At 37.3% G+C, this 21551-nt stretch overlaps 1 protein-coding gene across 1 annotated transcript in view; it reads left to right on the forward strand.

Moving 5' to 3' along the window:
• Fbxl7 (F-box and leucine-rich repeat protein 7) overlaps positions 1–21551 on the forward strand; it is a gene marked incomplete at its 5' end in the record, with an annotated part of 384288 nt that overhangs the window by 351210 nt on the left and 11527 nt on the right.

Below are 21551 nucleotides of genomic sequence, written 5' to 3' on the forward strand. Positions count from 1 at the left end.
AACTCATTTTTGATAGAGTAAAACATGATTTAGTCTGTTGAAAATGCTGTTGATTTACTTGAAATCATGAGAGAGAAAGACCATGAGCAAAACAAACCTACAAATGTGGCAGTGATCTCTAGTGGCAGTGCAGTGCCAGACAGCAGCCTGATTGCTTGATAGATATATAGCGTTTACGTGCATGTCAAAGACAGACTAAAAGAGAGCGATATCCTACCTGTCATCAGCATAAATGGAGAGAAATGAAGAGTTTGACTTGCTCGCCCATCATTCTCATGGCAATGCTTATGCACTGACTCTAATAAAATTGTCCTTAGGCATAAAAATGTGAAAATATTTTTATGGCAAAATTTAGATTTTTAGCCTCCAGCTTAAAATAAGTATCAGAGGATGCAACTGTCTACCTGAAATAGGTTCTGTAGATAGGTGAATAAAACCCAAATATTCTTGGCTCAACTGACACATTATTCCTACTGACACACCGCAGCTCAGAGTGATATTGTGAACTTGTTCAATATCACACACATTTACCATGCCATTTCCTCAGTCTATTTTCCCATCAACCAAGAAGCCACTTCACTGCACCTGCTCATCTCCTGTCATTTACTTATTTTTTGTCCAGCAATTCCTGTTTCTTGTGGGAAGTTGTTTTTCCTATTTTCTTTTTAAACAGGACTGAAAGATTCATAGAGCTTTGCAAAGCTAAGATTTTCTATTCACGTCTACCCATCAAAGTGTATGTGCAAGATTTTTATATACAGAATTAGACACAAGGGGGGCTGGGGATTTAGCTCAGTGGCAAAAGCGCCTGCCTGGCAAGCGCAAGGTCATGAGTTTGGTTCCCGGTACCGGAGAAAAACCAAAAAAACCAAAAAAAAAAAAGAATTGGACACAAGGGATTGGTCCCAGGAGCTCCCACAGATGCCAAACTCCAGAGATACTCAGGTCCCTTACATGAAATGGCATATCACCTACACACATCCTCTGGTACACTTGACTTTTCTCTAGGTTACTTATAATATCTAAAAATGTAAATACTGCACAAGTACTTATTAGGTTGTATTGTTTAAAGAATAACAACAAGAAAAATGTCTTTACACGTTCACTACAGACATAAATTTTTTCCTAAATATTTTCAATATCACTTGACTGAATCCAGGGATGTGGAACTCATGAGCTGAGAGGGTTGACTGTATAGAACACACACACATGCTATCAATCATTATAGCATTTTCGCTTCTTAACTTTAATGTTCTGAAACATTGTTCTGCTTCAAGGGTTCTGCTGATGGAAATGATAGGATGTGAGATCATTTACATGGAAAGGGAGTTGTCGTTGAGATAAACGGATTTGAACAAGCGATGTTTTATAAATTTAAACTCTGGTCTGAATGACTTGAGAAAATAATCCAAGAAACAAAAAATACAAAACTCCCTAGTTTTCCTCCAGCAATTCTTAAAGCATGGACGGCAGCTGTGTTGATGCATTAGAAAAAGTTGGAAGGGCAATACCAAGAGTTCTGGTGCAAATGGGAGCTATTCAGAGACCTGAAAAAAAAACACTCTACAAAATGAATCATTAACACAGAGAAAAAACAACCAGAGCCCACAGCGATCTTCCTGCAGACAAAATTGAGACAAGGAGGAGTTTTTAATGGGCCTATTATGAGAATGTTGACAGTGATGCTCAAAGAAAAGAAACCAATCTTTAATGCTGTTTTAAAGACCTGCACTTCAGAAAATATCAACAAGTGATTCTAAGTGCATCTCTCTTCTTTAAATTTTTACTTTTTATTAGTACAGGTCTGCCATACATAATGATTGCATTCATTGCAGGGAATTGATACATGTACATAACACATCTCAATCCTTTTTTCCTCTTCCTTCCACCCCTCTTATTTTACCAACATCAGATCCATTTATTTATAAGTCCTTATAAAATTAATTACCAGATACACAGATTAACAACCAGAAACATAAGATGGTTATACTAAATCAAGGTATACTTTTAGATACATTGTCCATGTTGGATTATAATCTCTCTCTCTCTCTCTTTCTCTCTTTCTTTCATTTTATACTTTATTTCTATATTGAGCTTTTCATATAAGAGAAACCATGCAGTATTAAAGCTTGTGTGTCTGAATCACTTCACTTAACATTACAGTCTCAGGATGCATCCATTTTCCTACAAATGACTCAAGTTTATCCTTCTTTATGGCAGGGTAGTAATTCACTGTATAAATACCACATTTGCTTTATCTCTTCATCTGTTGATAGAAATATAGGCTGTTCCCAAGATTGAGCTATTATAAATTGTGGTGCTTTAAACACAGGCATAAACACATATATGACTGTGGTATGATATCTTTAACTGTTTTGGGAAGATACCTAGAAGAGGAATAGCTGGGTCAAATGGAATTTCTATTTTTAGCTTTCTGAAGAATCTCCATACTGATTTCTATAGTGGTTGTATCAGTTTATATTACCATCAACAATGAAGAAAGAGTTCCTTTTTCCCCACAGCCTTACCAGAATTTGTTATTGGTTGATTTCTTTATGGTAGCCATTCTTTCTGGAGTGAGATGGACTCTCATTTATTTTTGTTTGTATTTCTCAAATACCCAGCAATGCTGAACATTTTTAGTGTATTTATTGGGCATTTGTATTTCTTCATCTGAGAAGTACCTATTTATTTCAGATACCCATTTTTGATTGAGTCTTAAATTTAGAGTACCTAGGTTTTTTTTTTTAATTCTTTATACATTTTATATATTAGTATTTGAGGAGTGGCTGGCAAAGATTTTTTTCTGTAGATTTTTTCTTCACTCTGTGGGTGGTTTCTTTTGCTGTGCAACTTTCTAATTTGATATAATCCCATTTGTTAATTCTTGGTATTATTTTCTTTTTTTTTTTTTTTTTTGGTATTATTTTCTTGTGTAACCAGTGATCTGTTCAGATCATTTTTGCCTACATCTATGTAGCCAAGTATTTTACCTATTTTGTCTTCCAGCAGATTAAGTGTTTTTTCTCTACTGTTTAGTTTTTTGATTCATTTTAATTTGGGTTTAGTGCATGGTGAGAGCTATGTGTCCGCTTTCAACCTTTACCATGAGGAGAGCTGGTTTTCCCAGCACCATTTATTTAGAAGCTATCTTTCCTCCAGCAAACGAGGTTTGCCCTTTGTCAAAGATAATGTGGCTGAGTGCCTGGACTTGTTTCTGCATCATCTGTTCTGTTCCATTGATCCAAGAATCTGATTTTTTGCCAATACCACGCTGCTTTTTTAATGATATTTGCCAGTACCATGCTATAGTATTACTTGAAGTCTGGGACCGTGATGCCTCCTACCTTTTCCATATTGCCCAGAATTGCTCTTGCTGTTCTAAGTCTCTTCTGATTCTGTATAAATTTTAGGATTTCTTTCTTCAGTTCTGTAAGGAATGCTGTTGGCATTTTGATTGATATTGCCTTAAATCTGTGTAATAATTTCAGGGGTATGGCAATTTTAACTATATTGATTCTGCCTGTCCAGGAACATGGGATATCTTTCTATTTTCTGATATACTCTCTAATCTCCTTTTTCAGAGTACTATAGTTTTTGCTGTAGAGATCTTTCACTTCCTTGGTTAGGCTAATTCCTAAGTTTTCATTTTTCTTCATGCTGTTGTGAAAGGCATTATTTTCCTAATTTCCCTTGCAATGAGTATGTTATTGATTAACAAGAGCACTATTCATTTTCCAGTGTTGACCTTGTATCCTGCTATGCTACTGAATTTGGTTATCAGTTTTAGAAGTCATTTAGTGGAGTTTCTTGGGTCTTCTAGGTAGAGGATCATTCATCTGCAAGTAATGACAACTTAACTTCTTCCTTTCCTATCCATATCACTTTTATTTTTTCTCTTGTCTTATTGCTATAGCTACAGTTTTGAGAACAATATTGAATAGAAGTGGTGATAGCAGAGATCCTTGTCTTGTTACTTATATTAGAAAAAAAGCTTTCAGCTTTTCTTTGTTTAGTATGATATTCAGTGTTAGTTTATCATAGATGGCTTTTATCACATTGAGATACAATCCAAACCCAAATCTAGTATGAAGAAGGAAATTATAAAAATCAGAGCAGAAATCAATGAAATTGAAATTTTAAAAATTACAAAGAATCAATGAATTAAAGAGTTGGTTCTTTGGAAGATTAGACAAAGTAAACAAGCCCTTAGCCAATCTTACCAAAATAAGGGAAGAAAAGACCCAGATCCATGCAATAAAACTGAAAAAAGGGAAATCACAAGAGATTCTTCCTGCAATCCAGAAGATTATCAGTAGCTACTTTGAAAACGTGTACTGTAATAAAATGGAAAATTCAGAAGAAATGAATAAATTCCTAGATACATATGAAATAGCAAATTTGAACCAAGAATATATAAATATACTGAATAATCCAGTTTATCAGTCAGTGAAATTGAAGATCTAGTTTTAAAAACTACCAACTAAAAACCACCCAGGTTCTGACAAAGTCACTGCAAAATTATACAAGAACTTTGGAGAAGATCTAATGCCAGTATTCCTCAAACTCTTTAATGACATTGAAAGGGAAGAAGTATACCAAAGTCATTCCTGGAAGTAAGTATTACTCTGATTCCAAAGCCAGAAAAGGGCCCAACCAAAAGAGGGAGCTATGGGACAATCTCTTTCATGAATATAGATGCAAAAATTCTCAGTTATACACTGGCGAACAGAATGCAGCAAATCATTAAAAAGATCATACATCATGACCAAGTAGGATTCATTCCAGGGATGCAGGGATGGTTCAACATATGCAAATCAGTAAATGTAATACACCACATAAAAAGAAGCCAGGGCAAAAACCACATGATCATCTCAATAGACACAGAGAAAGCTTTTGACAAAATCCCACACTTATTTATGATAAAAACCTTGAATAAAATAAAAATAGAAGGCCTTTCTTTTTCTTTTTCTTTCCTGCTTAGATTCTTGATTTTTTTCCCCAGTATACAAAGAATGATCCTGATTTGAGCAACCTCATGTTGTGTAAAGCCCACAAAAATGATTTCAATTTTTTCATATTGTGAAAAAAATGACGCTATTGCTTTGTATTAACTGATTCCAAGGATGTCCTTGTTTTAACCTGAGGCCACAAGACAACATTTCTACTGACAAAAGTCCACTTTGGGGACTTTTGACAAGGGAAGTCACCCTCATACCCTTTCATTTGCTGGCTCTGTAGTGCCCTATTATGATCAGTCTGTACTGAAGAGTTGCAAAGAAAAAAGAAAAATCTACATTTGTTGATGCTCATGCTATAGAAACTATTCCCGGTGCTTCCAGCCAAGCCAGCAATGGTGAGACAGGATGACAGGTTGGAGCATTAAGTAAGAAAACCACTTCCTTTGGACAGGGAAATATTTCAAACCTTCTAAATAAAATACTTCACAATTCCCAGGAAACTTATTATTGTGTGTTCCCTCTCGTAGTCAAAGCAGTATATAAAAACAAGTCAAGTAAATAAAGTATAGGATCTTATAAGTAGACATTGAGTCCATTACATAATACATATTCCCAATCAAATAAATGAATCCATAAAACTAAATAATACGATTGTAAAAACTGAAGTAGTGTGGGTTGGCTGAGATGGATATGATTTACTTTAAGGAAAAAGAAAATCATTGTTACTCTGAATTTTTGTCTCTAAGTTATTCACAAGCATAGGCACAAATTGGCCCATTTGTAGACCTCCAATTTTCTTTACAACAGTTTCATTTCTCAATCTGACGATAAATTAGATGAATAATTCATGAAAAGGGTTTAATTAATAATTTAATTCTTAATTAGGGATAGAGTACTCTGTGCTCTTAATGAAACCTAAATTCTTTACAAAAATATTAAGTAGAAACCTACGTAACTTCCAAATCACAAGGAGAAAAATTATAGGTCAGAAGTGATGGTGACACTGGAAATGCATTCTTTAGGAGTAACTCCAATTTCTAAATCCATCACCACAGCTCACTGAATTTGTCAGTCCATTCAGACTGTCCTAACAAAAATACCGTACACTTGGTGGTCTATACACAACAGAAATCATTTCTTGTTTTCTAGAACTTGGGAAGTCTAAGATCAATGCTGGCCAGATTCTAGCGAGGTCCCACTTTCTGGTTCCTGGATGTCTAATCTCACCGTATGCTTGCATGGTGAAAGGGACAACAGAATTCTCCAAGGTTTCTTTGATATGGGCACTAATCCCATTTGTGAGGGCTCCACCCTCATGACCAAAGCACTCCAAAAGGCCTCATCTGCAAATACTATCACCTTGAGGATTAGGTTTCAACATATAAATTTTTCAGTGATACAAATCTTCAGTCTTTTGCACTGAATGATGTGTGCTGGAAGGACTAAGTCATCCCTTCTTTGTTACTGTACGTATTTAAGCTAATAAGCTATAAATTATTTCTCCACAAGATTCTTCCCAAAGGAACCACAGGTCATTAAAGTAAACAAGAATGTGGTAAAACAAAAGGTACATCGTATCACGAAGTTTCATACAAAGTATTACCCTTCTGAGTGGGACTGAGGCCTGAATAGCTCTCCTACCTCAAAAGGACTTTTGGATGATATCCAAACAATCAGACTGAATGCAAATATTTGGATTTGCATCCGTAATGAGTTTTAATTTGGTGTGATGGCCATGCCTTGCGGTGTATTGCACAGGTTTAATTTTTCAAGTTCACATCTATTTTAGAAAGCAAGTTCCTGAGTAATTGCCTCCGTCAACAATTCACTTGCTTTCTGATGACCATCACAAGTGATGTGATTAACGTATGGACAAGTAACAGCATTTAAATAGGATCCACAAACACTCCACTGCAATAATGCACCACTCCATTCCCTGTGTAACTTCTAAAGGGGAAAGATCCACGCGCTTACTTCTCCTCACGTTATTCCTAGCCTTCTCTCTGGGCCTTTAGAGTGCATGGCAACAGCTTTCTACTAGTACAAATGTGTCTTGCCTCCACATGGCCGTGCTGTTCTCCTCCCAGCAGCATATGCTTCATATTTGAAATGGAACAGGATGTTTAAAGCTGTGGAATGATCAGTTTGTTTTCCTTAGAAGGCACAGACACCCCAGCATGTGAAGCCCGAGTGTTCTTAATGTCTCCATTGAAAAGCACTCACATCCCATCGATGTCCACACAGTTACATTACCTAAGTGGTCTCCTGTTCTGAGCTAGCACGTTTTTGCCATTTGCTGCCATGGTGTTGACGGAAGACAACTAAATAATATACAAGGAGTAACCAGATGATTTGTCTGAAAGGAAAACTCTCCAGATGACTTGAGGAACCTGGTACAACTCTGGTTTTCACGAGATAAACCTCTATCCTGTCTTGTGGCATGTTGGAATGGCATATTTGCCCAAATTTGAATTGAGTACTTTGTCTTTTAGAAGGGAATGTGCAGCTTCTCTTTTGGGCCCCCTAAACAGATTTCAAGTTGGCTCTGCACAGTTCAGGGACCAATGATATGGTTCTTTCACCAAGACTTTGAAATGGAAAAAGTTCAGACATCCAGCACCATGTTGTCATTTCTGTCCTTCAAGGTGGATTCACTGCCTTCCTCCTCTGCTCTCTGGGCAAGCAAGGTACAGCCTCTGCTGATGTTCTAACAATGTTGATGTGAGAGGTGCTAAGTGGAAAGTTTCAGCAACTGAGAAGGGCAAACACCATAGCACCGAATATCTAGTTCCTCCCACCACTTGTCTGAGCCCGGGGGGCTCTGGAGCAAAAGTGCTGGGAGGGAAAGCTGTAGTTGTCAGCTCTCAGGTAACCTCCGGAATCCACCTGCAGAAGACCTACACATGGAAGACCAGGTAAATCAAGTGGCTGCACTCAGGAGTAGAAGCCATCTCAAAACTCTAGGCGTAATATTCAGGAATTGAAGAGTGAAGAAAGGGACCCATTTAGGAAAAGAAATGTTTCTTAAAACAGCTGACTCCAAGCTATTTAGTTGAAGGATTGAGACAACTCATGCCAATCTGGAGATCATTCTAATTGAGAGACTGGGTTTAGGCTCAGCACCGTGAAATGTGATTAAGGCTCTTCTTCCTACGTTCGGACACACCTCCACCCAGAAAGAGCAGCACCTTCTTGGTCCATCTTGTTTTGTGGTTTTCTGTCTGCTGGCCTTGGTGTACACCTGAAAACACACTTTCTAATTAGAAGCACTTCCTCCTTCGTCATGCAAAACAGTAGGGCAATTCCCAATTTATTCACATGTTTGGGGAATTTTTCTTTTTTTTTGATCTGAGTTCGTAATTTTGAAAGATGGAAATTTTAATAGATTGTTTTTATGGAATCTCCTTGCAAGAAGATTAAAAGTCTTATAGCAACCACCTTAGTGGTCTTTTCCACTTCTTAGCCAACTCAAATTTTTTTAAAACAGGCTGTAGGACAAAGTGCCATTTATTAATTCAAAGAAGCCCCGTGCAGTGGGAGGAGAATTTCTCTTGTCTCTCTCTTCTGCTATTTTGCAATGTGAAGATCGTAACGCGTAATTGTGAATGGTGGCTATCTTTCCGTACAACTTTGAGAGAGTATATTTTTACCCTCTACTGAAAGAGAGGGAAGAATTGTAGAAATAATGGTCATTTTAGGCATATAAGTTTAAGGTTGGAATTGTGAAATGCAATTCCTTAGTATAATCTTACAGTAGCATTACCTTTCAAAATACAATATACTAGTCTTGACAGATCTTCATACAGTTTTATATTATGTTTGTATTTTAATCTCACGTATAATGTCATAGGACTACTTCAAAAATTTTCTTTGGAAATTCTGATATATTTCTAAGATTTAAGCCAGATTTGCTCAGACTACACCATATGTTAGTCAAACATAAATTGTGACAGAGTCTTTTCTGACCTTTTATGTATTCATTCACAGTGAAAAGTATACAAAATTCATAACCCGGATATGAATATTCAGTGTTCTTTCTTCTCTATTCTGATTATATGGCAGTGTCAAACTCTAAACGATTGATTACAAGACCTTAGTGGATTTTTGTGGCAAAAATCATGATTCTTTGCTATGATTAAGTATTAGATAGGTTGCAGTTGCAGTGAGTTTCTTCCAAGTTTATTTGGGGGACTGGGGATACAGCTCAGCAGCACAGCGCCTGCCTGGCAAGTGTGAGGTCATGAGTTTGATTCCCGGTACCCAAATAAAACTAAAAAAAAAAAAAAGTTTATTTGGTTCATTACACAACTCAAATCATAAGGAAAACTATTACTAGTGATGAAAGGTAATTTTTACTTTAAGGTCAAAATTATTTCCAGGTGTGTAAGACAAAAAAAGTTATGTCAATATCTATATATTTATTATCTTGCACATTAATCTTGGTTAAAATGTTCCTAAATTTTTTCCTCAAAAAACATCTATTTTGTAACTGTTTGATTATGTTTGTTTAGGTTATATTTTAATAATGAAAAGATACACAGTCTGTAGTTAACATTATGGCCAAAGGAGAATGTTAAATCAGATATTTGGTTATTTATTCATTGTGATGTGTGCCCCCCCACACTGTATTTAAGTGTCACGGTAGTCAATCACCAGCTGTTCTGCTGAATTACTTCACATGACCTGACATTGTTCCTGTTTTGCAAGGTGCTCTTCTAATCTTCTGACTATTGTCCTACTGCATGAGGCAACATGAAGCAAACTCTTAGCTATAAATCTTCCTTTCTTTTCTTCAAAATGACCTGAAATTCCAAATCAATAAAACGTTAAAATTTCACTATATGACCTAATATCAAGGCACATTTTTATCTTAGTTTTTAAACCACTTTAAGAGACCTTGTTTTCTTATTGCCAAAAAAGGACTAACCTATTTTCTAGGGTCCAACCTATAAATAGTTTGGCCCAGAATAAGGGGTTGCCTTTAAAACAGTTCTTATTATATAAACCAAACCTGTATCTGCCCTCAAGACTTCCATCTGGTCAACCTCTGTTCATAGTGAATGGATCAGAAAACTGCTTTTTGCATCTTTGGCATTCTTTGTTTTACTAATTTAACAGAGGGGTGTTTTAATAGCAAACAAACAAATGTAATGACAATAACAACAGCTCCTGAGCAAAGCTCAACTCATCAACCTGTAATATAATGTCAGGGTGAATGTTAATACTTGCTAGTAAGAATATTTTGAGCCATCTCTAAACTTACAAAGGTGAGCAAAGTTGGCCCACCAATGGGTAACAATTGTGATATGGGTAGGAGGAAGCCATAGGGAAAAATACAGAGGGCAGGAATGGAGAGAATGGATCTCAATTTAAGTCCCTAATGTATTTATATGGTCCTACTTCTGCCCAAACCCCAATCCGTATCACAATATCAAATCGTAACCTCCCAGAAGGAAATAGAACTGTCACCACCTGAAACGGAATAGCTCACTATGTAAATGTACATAAATGAACCAGAAGTAAGTATTTTATTTATTTTATGACTAAATACAGGTCTTGAATTTGCTTAAAAGATAACTAAAAGCAAAAGTTGTCCAGAAAAATGATCTTAAAAAGAAATCGTCTTCTTTACATCAAGCATATATTTCCTACCCTCCTGTTTCCCAAACTCCACCAAAGCACTTAAAAAAAAAATCTTGTAATTAAGTGGAGAATTTTAGACACGACTTTAAATGTCATGTTGTATAGTTAGGAATTTATATTTTGATTTGCTTTTCAAGCTTGGTACAAATGCTGTTAAGAGATATACACAATAATTATAAACTTTTACGTATTTTCTAAAGAGAAACATTGGGTATCCATTGGGATACCGGTGTGTTGGGGAGTTTATGAAAGGTCCCCATTGCACAGGGATATATTATTACAGTCACTATGCACAGACAGGTTTCCCAGAGTATTTCAGTTTTCCTGAATTCTAAACTGCAGCTGAATTTCCAACGGTTATTAGTAATTTCCCCTTTAAATGAGAGCATCCTAGAAAAAGTGTCAAGTCAGTTTTAAAAACTAAGATGATTGGTCAGAAACTGAGCCCATGAGAAAATCCTGCCTGAAAACCCAAGGATCCATTGGGAAGCCAGTCTTTGTATTAGTTGATATTGGGTCAATTCTTTGGGAAACTGTTGCCTTAAAGGGCAATTCTGGAAACTCTCAAGCAGAGGTTATGAGCTTGACTATAGAAGGCAAAGGGAACACCCCAAACAAACTGCATCCCAGGTCAGTATAACGTATGCATCCCTCCATGAACCAAACCCCACCACACTGCAGAGACCCACAACATTAAAAATAAAACAGGATCTAAATGATCTAAATTCCTTTCTCTGCTTAATAATATAGAAGGAATAAAATGTATCTCTATATTTTGAGGTTATTTGCTTTCTCCGGCCTTTAAAAACTTTGATAGAAATTTGAATTTATGTTTTTATATTTGTGTGACACTTAGAGCTGTATTTGGCATATAATAAATGTTCATATACAAATGTACATTAAAATTGTAAAGAACTTTGATGATAGAAGAACATATTTTCAAAAGACTAAGGAAATTCAGGGATTTGCTTTGCTTTGGAAACATTCTGATCAATTATTGATCTTTTACATGATCATAAATTTACTGAAAATTTCTTGTTTTTCTCACTTGAAAGTTGAATTTATGAGCCAGACTGCTTCTGTGGGGCTTGCTTTCCATTGTGAACTGAAAATTTCTAAATATCTCGTTACTAGGATCTAAATTCAATTCCATGCCATCTATTGTACTTTAAAGGGTGTAAACATTGGAATTCTGTGACTCTTCATGAGGAAATGAGACAAAAGCATTATCTGACTACTGAGAATAGAAAACAATTAAGGCTGTCTTCTAATGTACAATTTGAAGATTAAAATTATGGATTCCTAACATTTTTCATGAAATTCTATATGTTTCTTGTCTTACCAAGACAAGAGCTGGCTCAGTTCCCAAGCTTTGCAAGGCTGTCTGTGAGCTCTTGGGAGGACAGGGAATAGAAAAATACAGACTCTCCCACACCGTCAAAGAAAACCACTTCTGATTCTTATTATTGATATGTGAATCAGGTTGGGAGGGACAAAGAAAATTCTTGTTCTACATTAAATAACCAACAGAATAAGTCTTAAAATTCTGGGGCAATATAAGTGTTATTCTTCTTTACTTGTTGTCTATTTCCATATATTAATATGGATGGGTGATAATGGACAATCTGTAGTAGAGGTATCATCAGGAAAAAAAAAAAAACACTACACGTTTGACTCTGACACACTTCATGTTATGTCTGCAGCACAAGGTTTTTTTGATGTGTGCGTGTGTCTTTGTAAGTATCTTCTGAGGAGGCTAATGTTATTAAACTATGAGTGTGTACTGCCTCAGCTTAAATTAAGGGAAGGACCAAAGACAAAAAAGCTTACATATGAAATGTGGATAAATTGGAGAGAGGTTCCAATTTCTTCAATCTGAAACATCTGGGTCCTCCAAATTGTTCCTGTAAATATTTCCAACTGCAGCCGAAAGGTAACTGGAATGGATTTGTAGTAGTACCGAGCAACAACGGAGAACAGTCTTTACATGGCAGAATAAGGGTAAAAACTTGGATGAATCAGAGATGAATAAGGCAGCTCCTGGCCTCAAAATGCTTGGACTCTACTGGGAGAAGAGGTCACTTTGTGCAAAAGGCTGGGATGCAGATGAATTTCAGCTCAACAGAATCACTGAAAATAGCTACAAAGCAGAGGATCTGGGAACTCGAGAGAGAAGCTGACATACTGCCAGAGATTTGAGTGATGACTAGAAAAGACATCACCACTTACTCTGGGGAAGAGGCTTTGGGGCTTGGAGAACATGAGTATGTGTTTAGAGATGATTTTTTTTGCAAGGATCTCATACACACTCTTTAAAAAATGGACTTTATTCCCTGGTTAATACCTAGTACAATACCTGACACATGGTAAGGTTTCAGTCAAAGTTACCGAAAATGCTGTGCTAGTTTCCTGAGGCTACCATAACATTAACTGCCAAAACCCAGGGAGCTTCAGACAACAAATTTTCCTGTCTCACAGTCTTGAGGCTAGAAGTCCTCAGTCAAGTCGCTGGCATTCGTATCTGAGAAGATCCTTCCTTGTTTCTTTCAGGAGTTTCTTGACTTGCAACAGTGTAGCAGTAGACTCTACCTCAATCTTGCTGCATGCCATGATCGTCCTTACGTGACTGATTGTCCTCCATGGGTCTTTGGTTTCTCTTCTTATAAGGACACCAGTCATAGTGGAGTGGAGTCCATCCACCCTGTTAGAGTGTGCCCTCGTGTTAACTTGCTCACGTCTATGAAGACTCTTTTTCCTAATGTGGTCCTATTCACAGGTTCTGGGCGTTAAGAGTTCAGTGCATAACTGAAGAAAGGAACCATTCAGTGTGCTGATGTTGGGGAAACTGATTCATATTTTATAAAATTAACTTGAAGTGAGGAGTGAAGACTTATCAGAGAGTTGGAGGGCTGGGGGGAAGACTAGAGTCAGGAATATCACTTAAGCAGTTGTTGAAAGGAAACAAGAGACGATGAGAACTTGAGCAGAGGTGGGAAGAGTGGAGAGAAAGCAGAAAGAGGGGTGAGACCTGCTGCTAGACAAAGTGCAGGACAGGAAGGTGAGGGGTTTTAGCTTGCAAAACAGGTAAGCGGTGATGCCACGAATAATACAGAAAGTGAGAGAAGTTTGTTTCGCAAAGGATGTTGATGAGTTCATCTTTGTAGGTATTGCACAGGAGATAAACATCACATGTGCTTGTGGAGGGGGCACTAGCACAGCGTTTGCCACAGAAGTCTCTTCAGGAATGGAATTGCTCCCTATCTGTGCAGAGTAAATTAGCTACCGACCTCATGTGCCTGCTAAACTCACGTAGCATGGCTAGTGTGTCTGAGGAGCTAAATTTTCAGTTAATGGAATAAATTTAATTTCCAATAGCTGCAGGGGCCTAGTAGCTACCAGAGAGGTAACACATTCCTGGACATGTTCGTTGAATGTTTGAGGCGGGCACAGAAATAAACAGGGAGCATGGTCTGGACTGTGCATTCAGTTCCAGGAGTTCTTAATGCATAGGCAACTCCTGAAGCCATGGAGGGCCATAGGCCACCCAGGGACGGCCAGGAAGTAAAAGAAAAGAGATTAGGATGACACTCTTGGGGAACACCAGCATTGAAGAGGATCATCATAGAAGAGGATCAGAACATGAATATTGCAGAAAAAAGCAAAGCAGAGAATAAAATTGCCGAAAAGCCATGAGAAATTTCAAGGAGAGAGTTGTCTACCATATCACAGAAAAATAGACTGTATTAAATAAATTACAAGAAAAAAATTCGCACCACTTCCATATCCTTTTACCAGTAAACACGATGACCGTATTTTGTTAACTGTAAGTACATTGAACTCCAACCATGAATTTTGTTTTTGTTTTTCTCGCACCTCAGAACAGGAAAAATGTTTCAAAGGTTTATAGAGGCAAGAGTAAGGAATGTACAAAGTGGGTAATTTCATGGGATCTAGAGTACTGTGCTCCTAAAAAACAGCTCATAGCAGGAGGCCCCAGAAATTCTTTCCCATGAAGTCCTCAGTGGAAGTTTTATCATTTTTAAATGCCTCCACTTATGACAGTTCCACTGTCCAGAGACTTCACTTAACTAGTCTGTGAAGTGGGTAGAGTTATTTCCAGCTTACAAAAGGTAATTTATGGCTTATGAGATTTCAGTGACTTATCGAAGATGATAGTTGCACAAAGTAGTAGAGAGATAGGAATCCAATTTTGTCTACCTTCACTGCTCCTCCACCTCGACAGTCTTTCCTAAATTTAAGACATTTACATTTGGCTGTCATAATTGTTGCCATATGTGCCCACCACCTAGGATTCACTTAATATTTTTAAAGTAAACTTAAATTATTATTTAAAAACCAAGAGTGATAGCATTACCTTACTTGGAAAGCCAATAATCACTTATCAGAAATAGGTGATAATTTTTAAATAAAATAAAAATGAACTCTAAACTACAAAACAGAAAGGATATTAGGAAATGTTAAAAGAGAGTCTAAAATATATTCTGCCATGGGAGTTTGTCCTCTTGCCTGTGAAAAGTGGGGCTTCTTGTAGCAATGTTACTCTCTCAAGGATGAAACATACTACACTGCATTAAGGTATAAATAGCTAAAGGTCATCTCCCTTTGCCATTTTATAGATAAGAAAAAGGAGCATTTTAAGAAGTCATCATTTTGACACAAAATAAAGCCAAAAGGCATCTGGTGAGTTATGATCTCGGATTCAGTTTCTTAGACCACCTGATCTTTCTCTGAGCATAAATTTCCCAAAAGATCCTTTCTAGATACTATGCAGGTGAAATGCAAAGAAACCATTCTGTATATTTGACTGATTTTATTTATGGCTTTTAAAGCAATGTGGCTTAACAGTTTCCTTAGCTCTGTGGGTATTTCCTTCTGGCATACCTAAAGGCAAAAGAGAACCCAGGCTTAGTTCAAACAATGGATAACATTGGGAAACTATCATCCAGGTATAAAGAAAGAACTGGACATGGACCAGACCACATATGCTGTTACTAGAAAAGTCCCATTGTCCTCATCAGGATTTCACATGGCACTAGTCCAGGTGCCTGACAAAGCAGGTGTTTTTTTTTTGTTCCTGGGCAGGAGTCTTAGCCATTAGCTGATCCTGCAGACTCTCCTTTCTGATGACATTCCTAACAAGAACCCTTGAGTCTAAAAGGTAACTCCCTCTGGGCAAGACACAAGGCTAACCTTCTGTCTACACTTTTCTACTTTACAGCAGCCGGTGCCTTAAGTTCCACGTTGCTTATGTGATCTGAACCACATTAAAAGAAAATATTTTGAAATAAAACAAGAAGAAAAGTGATCACTCGGAGTGTATTATTTTCTCACTAGCTATGTTTCATAGATCTATTTTTCTAAGCTTGAGTTTAAGCTGAGAAAAGAAACCTTGCTTTTTATGGCAATAGTTCTTGAGGAGAAACACAACTTATAATGGAAAGTATCTTGCACAAAAGTTTTGGTAATCAGAGGGGAGAAATGCAGGGTAGCTTTGTAAATTTCAATTTTTGAAAGCCCAGGGTAATGTAAATAGACTTCCTAGAGTGTAAACAACAGTGGTTTGAAAATAAAAAACTTGTACAAAACAGGCAGCCAGCTAGTTAGAAGAAAATGTGGCTAATAAGCATGTGTGTAAGAGATGCCTTGAATATTTTTGATACTGTACTGTAATTACTAAAGATGTAAAATCTCCAGGACTTTCGCAACCATGAGAAAAAAAATTTATAGTGTTTTTTGCCTAGTAAAATACAGCTATTCTTTTTGGTAATTTTTACACATTTCAACTGACCTAAGGGGGAAAAAAACTTTCCCATACAAATTTCATATTTAAAAATATATTAAATTATTCACAGAGCCAAAATTTCTCACAAGGAATGTACTCTCAGTTTAGCAAACAGAGAATGTAGCAATATTTTTAAAAAGGAAAATTACATTTATTTAACTTACGACTCACCATGGTGTCAAATAATAATTACGTTCATTTTGTGATCATCCAGAAGCATACCAAAAATATGGTTTAGTTGAAGTTTTCCACTGTTGGAATGTGCTACATTGGTTGTCTCCATCTCGGAATTTTGAAAACTGACTTTTATTTCTAGATTTAGCAATAAAACTTCTCTACACTTTACCATGCTGGTTTCCCAGCTGGTTTTGTGTGATTTGATGCTTGCTCAATAGTCCTTTCTCCCTTTCACCAAAGGATTACAAGAAATTGGAGATGTCAGCATCTGTGCAGTGGAGACACTTTAATGGGACACAGTGACACAGAAGGGAGGTGGGTTAGGCGTACTTGCTTTATAATCTGGTCAAATGCAGTAACCAACTTCCTTCTGAGAGCTCATCTAGGCAGGAATAACCGTGTGTGTTAAATCATTCAGTGGATGAGGGATTGTCTGTATAGAGCCCTGTAATTTAAGACTCTATAGCAGCACATTTTTCTGAATTTTAATACTGAAGGTTTTTACCTTCTTTCCCTATCTAGACTATTCTTTGCAGGCCATTCTGTTTATCTTTCTGTGGACAGCAAATTTTCCTCTTCTTCTTCCACTTTTTGGCTATATCCAGCTTCCTTGTGTTGTTAAGAGGAACGGGGCACAAAACATACATCCTGCTGCATGAGTAATTGGGCACTTCTCCTTTCCATCCCAGAACTCTGCTTTCAAAGCATTCGCCAGGCTTTCACCTCTACCTTTTCTCAAGTCTTATTTATAAGTGACAGTGCCTTCTTTCCTCGGATAGATTTCTCTATCAACCCCTTGATTCATCTGTTCACCGTGCTAAAGTATATGGCGGGGCTGCATTCTGAGAAACACGTCATTAGATTAGTTCATCATTGTGAGAACATCACAGAATGTAGTTGCGCAGCTACAGCCTCACTAGGTGATATAACCTTGTGGGTATACCTAGTCTGTTTCTTACCAAATTGCCTTTATGGGGCACAGGATCATGATTTATTGTTTACCTTTAACAGATTCCATTATTAATTTGTGTACTTATTCTTGAAGCAAAAAAGTTTTCTCAAATACTACTGACAGCTGTCTTGATGGATTTTTAAAAGGCTACCTCTCTATGTACATTCTGGAGGTTTTTAATGCTTCATGTAAGTGTACTACATCTTAAGAGTTTGGGAATTCCCTTTGCTTATATTTCAGGCAACATCCCCTTTTCAAATAGAATGATCAAGAGCCTTTTATGTATGCCATAATTTAAAGGTACTTGGTAGAAGAAGCAACTCATTTGATTATGTTTTTTGGAGAAGCTTTTGGTCATGTATGTTTTATTGGGCATTTTTTGTAAATCCAATTTTCTTATTCAAAGCAAAACTTTCAATGTGCAATTCTTCCATATATTATTTACAAATCATTTCATCTCGCTGAGGTGAAAAGTAAGGAAAGATAGATTATAATGGCTAATTTTGACAGAAAAATATATACGGAGGTATACAGTGGTTAAAATAGCAGTTATTCTTTCCAAGTTACTGTTAAACTGTGCTTTAGCCCCGTGCATGGTACCCTTCTGCTGAGGTAGTGGGATCTTGTTCTGAGCATCAAATAGGTAGAAATTCAGAAAGAATGGATAGTCACGTCTAAAAATATGCTCAGACCTACAAAATATTTCAAGTTCAAACACAGCTTTGTTTGTGCTGGTGGGTACTGAAGGACTGTTACCTCTGCCATCTTTGGTCCTCTCCTGTCTGGGTGTGTGTTGGGGTATGTGAATATTGGGGTCCTTGTTTCTAAACTGTTAGAAAAATCAGCAGCTAATGCTGATACTCATTTAGCTGTCAGTCCTTGGGAAAGGACAAAAAAAAACCTATTTCCAAAGAGTGGACCTGGTCTTCTCTGGTGCAAATGAAATATACTCTTTAGGAGGTAGAGATGGTGCTTGTTGGAACTTGAAGCCACATTCTCTTTTCCTGATACATAAATACATTCTGATATTCTCCATTGTTCTGTGGGAAAATCTTCTGTTTTATATCTATTTAGTGACAGAAAATGGTTTATTTATTGTGTGACAAGCCATGCATATTTTATTTATAATAATATAATTCTAAGTCTGAATGCATACATATGTGTACTTTTAACTTGTAATAAATTTTATATATTTGGGGAAAATACCAAGAAAAAATATGGTGTGACAACTTCTAGGTATGCTTATCTCAAGTTGGTGCGCATCTCTTTGTGATTTTCCATTATGAGATGGTGTTTTTGTGTTATAGTAATTGTATCCTTTCCAAAGTTTCTGAGAGTTCTTGACATGTACAAAAGGCAAGAAGCAACCAACGAATGCTGTGGTGTGTTCTGATAAGAGACGTCCAGCTTGCCTGGCAAAAGTCTGTCTGGCTCCCCTCTTTGTGAGCAAAGGACAGCAGTCTAGAATTCCTGCTGAGAATCCTGCTGCTAAGCTCTGGGTAGAAGACCAAGAAAGCTGCTGGGGTGCTTGTGAGTCCACACCAGGGCAGCATTCCTCAGGGGTGTGGAAGCCTGCCATGTTCCTGAGTGTGGATTCCTTCCACATCCGGGTATGCTTACTGACAAATTAAAAAGAAAGAGAAAAGAACTAAAGTCATTTCAAGGAGCACAACAGTGCTCAGCTATGCCCCTCCATGTGGGGAGCACATAAGAGGGAAGATATGTGAGCCAGGTGGAAGCATAGGTTGTAGAAGTTCACCTGCAGCCACACATACGTACAGGTAAGTGTATTTCATTCCCCAGGGGCGTAACTCTGTGCAGGTTTCTGCAGAGTGCTGTTGAGTGTCCTCTCTTTCAAGATGAATGGGACCTGGGCAGGCAGGAGAGAGATGTCAGAGCCCACAGCTGCCATAGTGTCAGAGTGGAGAACCTAAGGTTGCCTTTCCCTCCTAGCCCAAAATAAGTTGTTCCCCTGCCTATCAAAAACTGGCAATTCTCTGAGTAGCTATATAATATTGCATCTAGGTATGGTAGCTTGAATGACAGTTTTGAAATCCTTCATTGCTTTACATTTAAGATTTTCCTTCAAGATCTATTATTTATTGTCACTGATTACAGAAGAGAGAAATATACATTTTTCTTATGAATTATTTAAAATACAATATTTAGACCAGCTGGGATAGAAACACATGCCACACTGGGTTGTTTTTCAACACAGAGGTTGAAAAACCTCTTCCATTCAGTTCATTTGTTGTGCATCTATTATATACCATAAGCCACAAAGACACTGCCAGGACATAGAAAAGAAAAACATTGACCTGCACCTCAGAAGAGTGTTTAGTGTGATAAAAGTCATAGGCATTGTCTGTCGCCAGAGTAACACTGTGTCGTGTATCCCCCTCAGATTCAGTGGTTTAAGAGTTACTCTTGCTCATGCGTTTTTGGTTTGTAGGTTGTGGTTACCCCAAGCTGGCTGAGCCTCTGTCTAAGCGCACATTGGGTCAGGCCTGTCTGCCCCATGGATCTTCCCTGGTCCTGTTAGCAGAGCTGGCCGGGAATCATCTTCTGATGGCCATGGTAGAAGATTTAGAGGTCAAGCCCAAGTGCACCAATGGCTTTTCTCTATCATTCACTGGTCAGCACAAATGACATCTCCAGCCTGAACTGAAAAGTCGGGTGATGACAAAGGAGATGAGGATATGGGGGAAGGGTGCAAACTTGAGAAGATTAATGCAATGAACCTATTAGGCAAAGATAAATTCACAAATGCTTGTGTAACAAAGGATGGGAATTTTCCAGGTGAGTGACCCATGTCTCACAGACCCCAGGAAAATGTCCTTAGAGCAGGTGGCATGTATAATCAGACACAAAAGGTATTTGTATTTCAAGAGACAAACATGGGGGGGGCCATAATTCACAGAAGCTTCATGAGCAAAATGAAGTATTCAGTTAGAAAGAAATAAATAAAAAGATACAAACATGAAGTGTTCAGTTATAAAGAAATAAATGAATAGAACATCAAAGAGATACACAAAATAGGTGTACCGTGTCAAAAATTCTTCCGTGCTACTGCTGGAAGCCCTCTGGAAAGACATAGTATGAATATTAATTTCCAAGGTATAAAATGTGGGAAAACACACAAGGATATATATTTTTTTGCATAAATCAAAGCTATAATGAGAGCTGGAAATGACTTAGAAATCATCTAGCCTAGTCACCTATTTAATAGGTGAAGAGAATTGTGTTTGGAGATAAGTTCTCTTCCTTTTTTTCTTCTTTCTTCTCTCTCGCACATACTGGTATGTATATATGTCTCTGTGTGTGTATATATACTGGTATGTATATATGTCTGTGTGTGTGTGTATATATATATATACATGTGTGTAATATAGATTTTGTAAATGTAGCCATATGAAATAATATATATATTTATATGTTGAGACTAAATGTATTCCTCAATAAACCTATGCATATATATGATACACAATATATATGCACAGAAATACAGAAAGACTATATTCTTTCTTATATATATATTGAGAGAGAAAAGTAGAAAAATGAGCTGCTGCTTCAAGTGGTATTGTGAAGAATTCTTAATCCCCCCAAAACTTAAAAAACGCTTGTATCCTCATCAAGTGGTCTTTCTGGTTTCAAGGAACAGAGTATGACTCACATTATTCAAATGGAAAGGAACATTGTCCATAAGAAGGAAGGCCAATATTTTGCCAGTTATTTGAGGGCAACTTTTGCCCTCTGAAATCCTGGCCTCGGGGAGCTGGTGAATGGCTCCCCACTTCATTCGGGAACAGCTGTCAAAAGGAGGGGCCTGAACGCCAGGGTAAGTGAGGGCCCAGACAGTGTTCCCCCTCCCCTCTGAAACACATTCCTTTCATGTAAAAGCCACATAATTAACCATCTACCTAGCCGAAATAGCACTATGAAAGCAAGTTAGTTTATGTACCTAATATCTGAGGTTTCTCCCCAGAAGAGAACCAATGAATCTTGCAGCGGTGGG

The sequence above is a fragment of the Chinchilla lanigera genome, unplaced genomic scaffold (genome assembly GCF_000276665.1).
Source record: "Chinchilla lanigera isolate Chin_1 unplaced genomic scaffold, ChiLan1.0 scaffold00025, whole genome shotgun sequence".
In the NCBI taxonomy this organism is placed as follows: domain Eukaryota; kingdom Metazoa; phylum Chordata; class Mammalia; order Rodentia; family Chinchillidae; genus Chinchilla; species Chinchilla lanigera.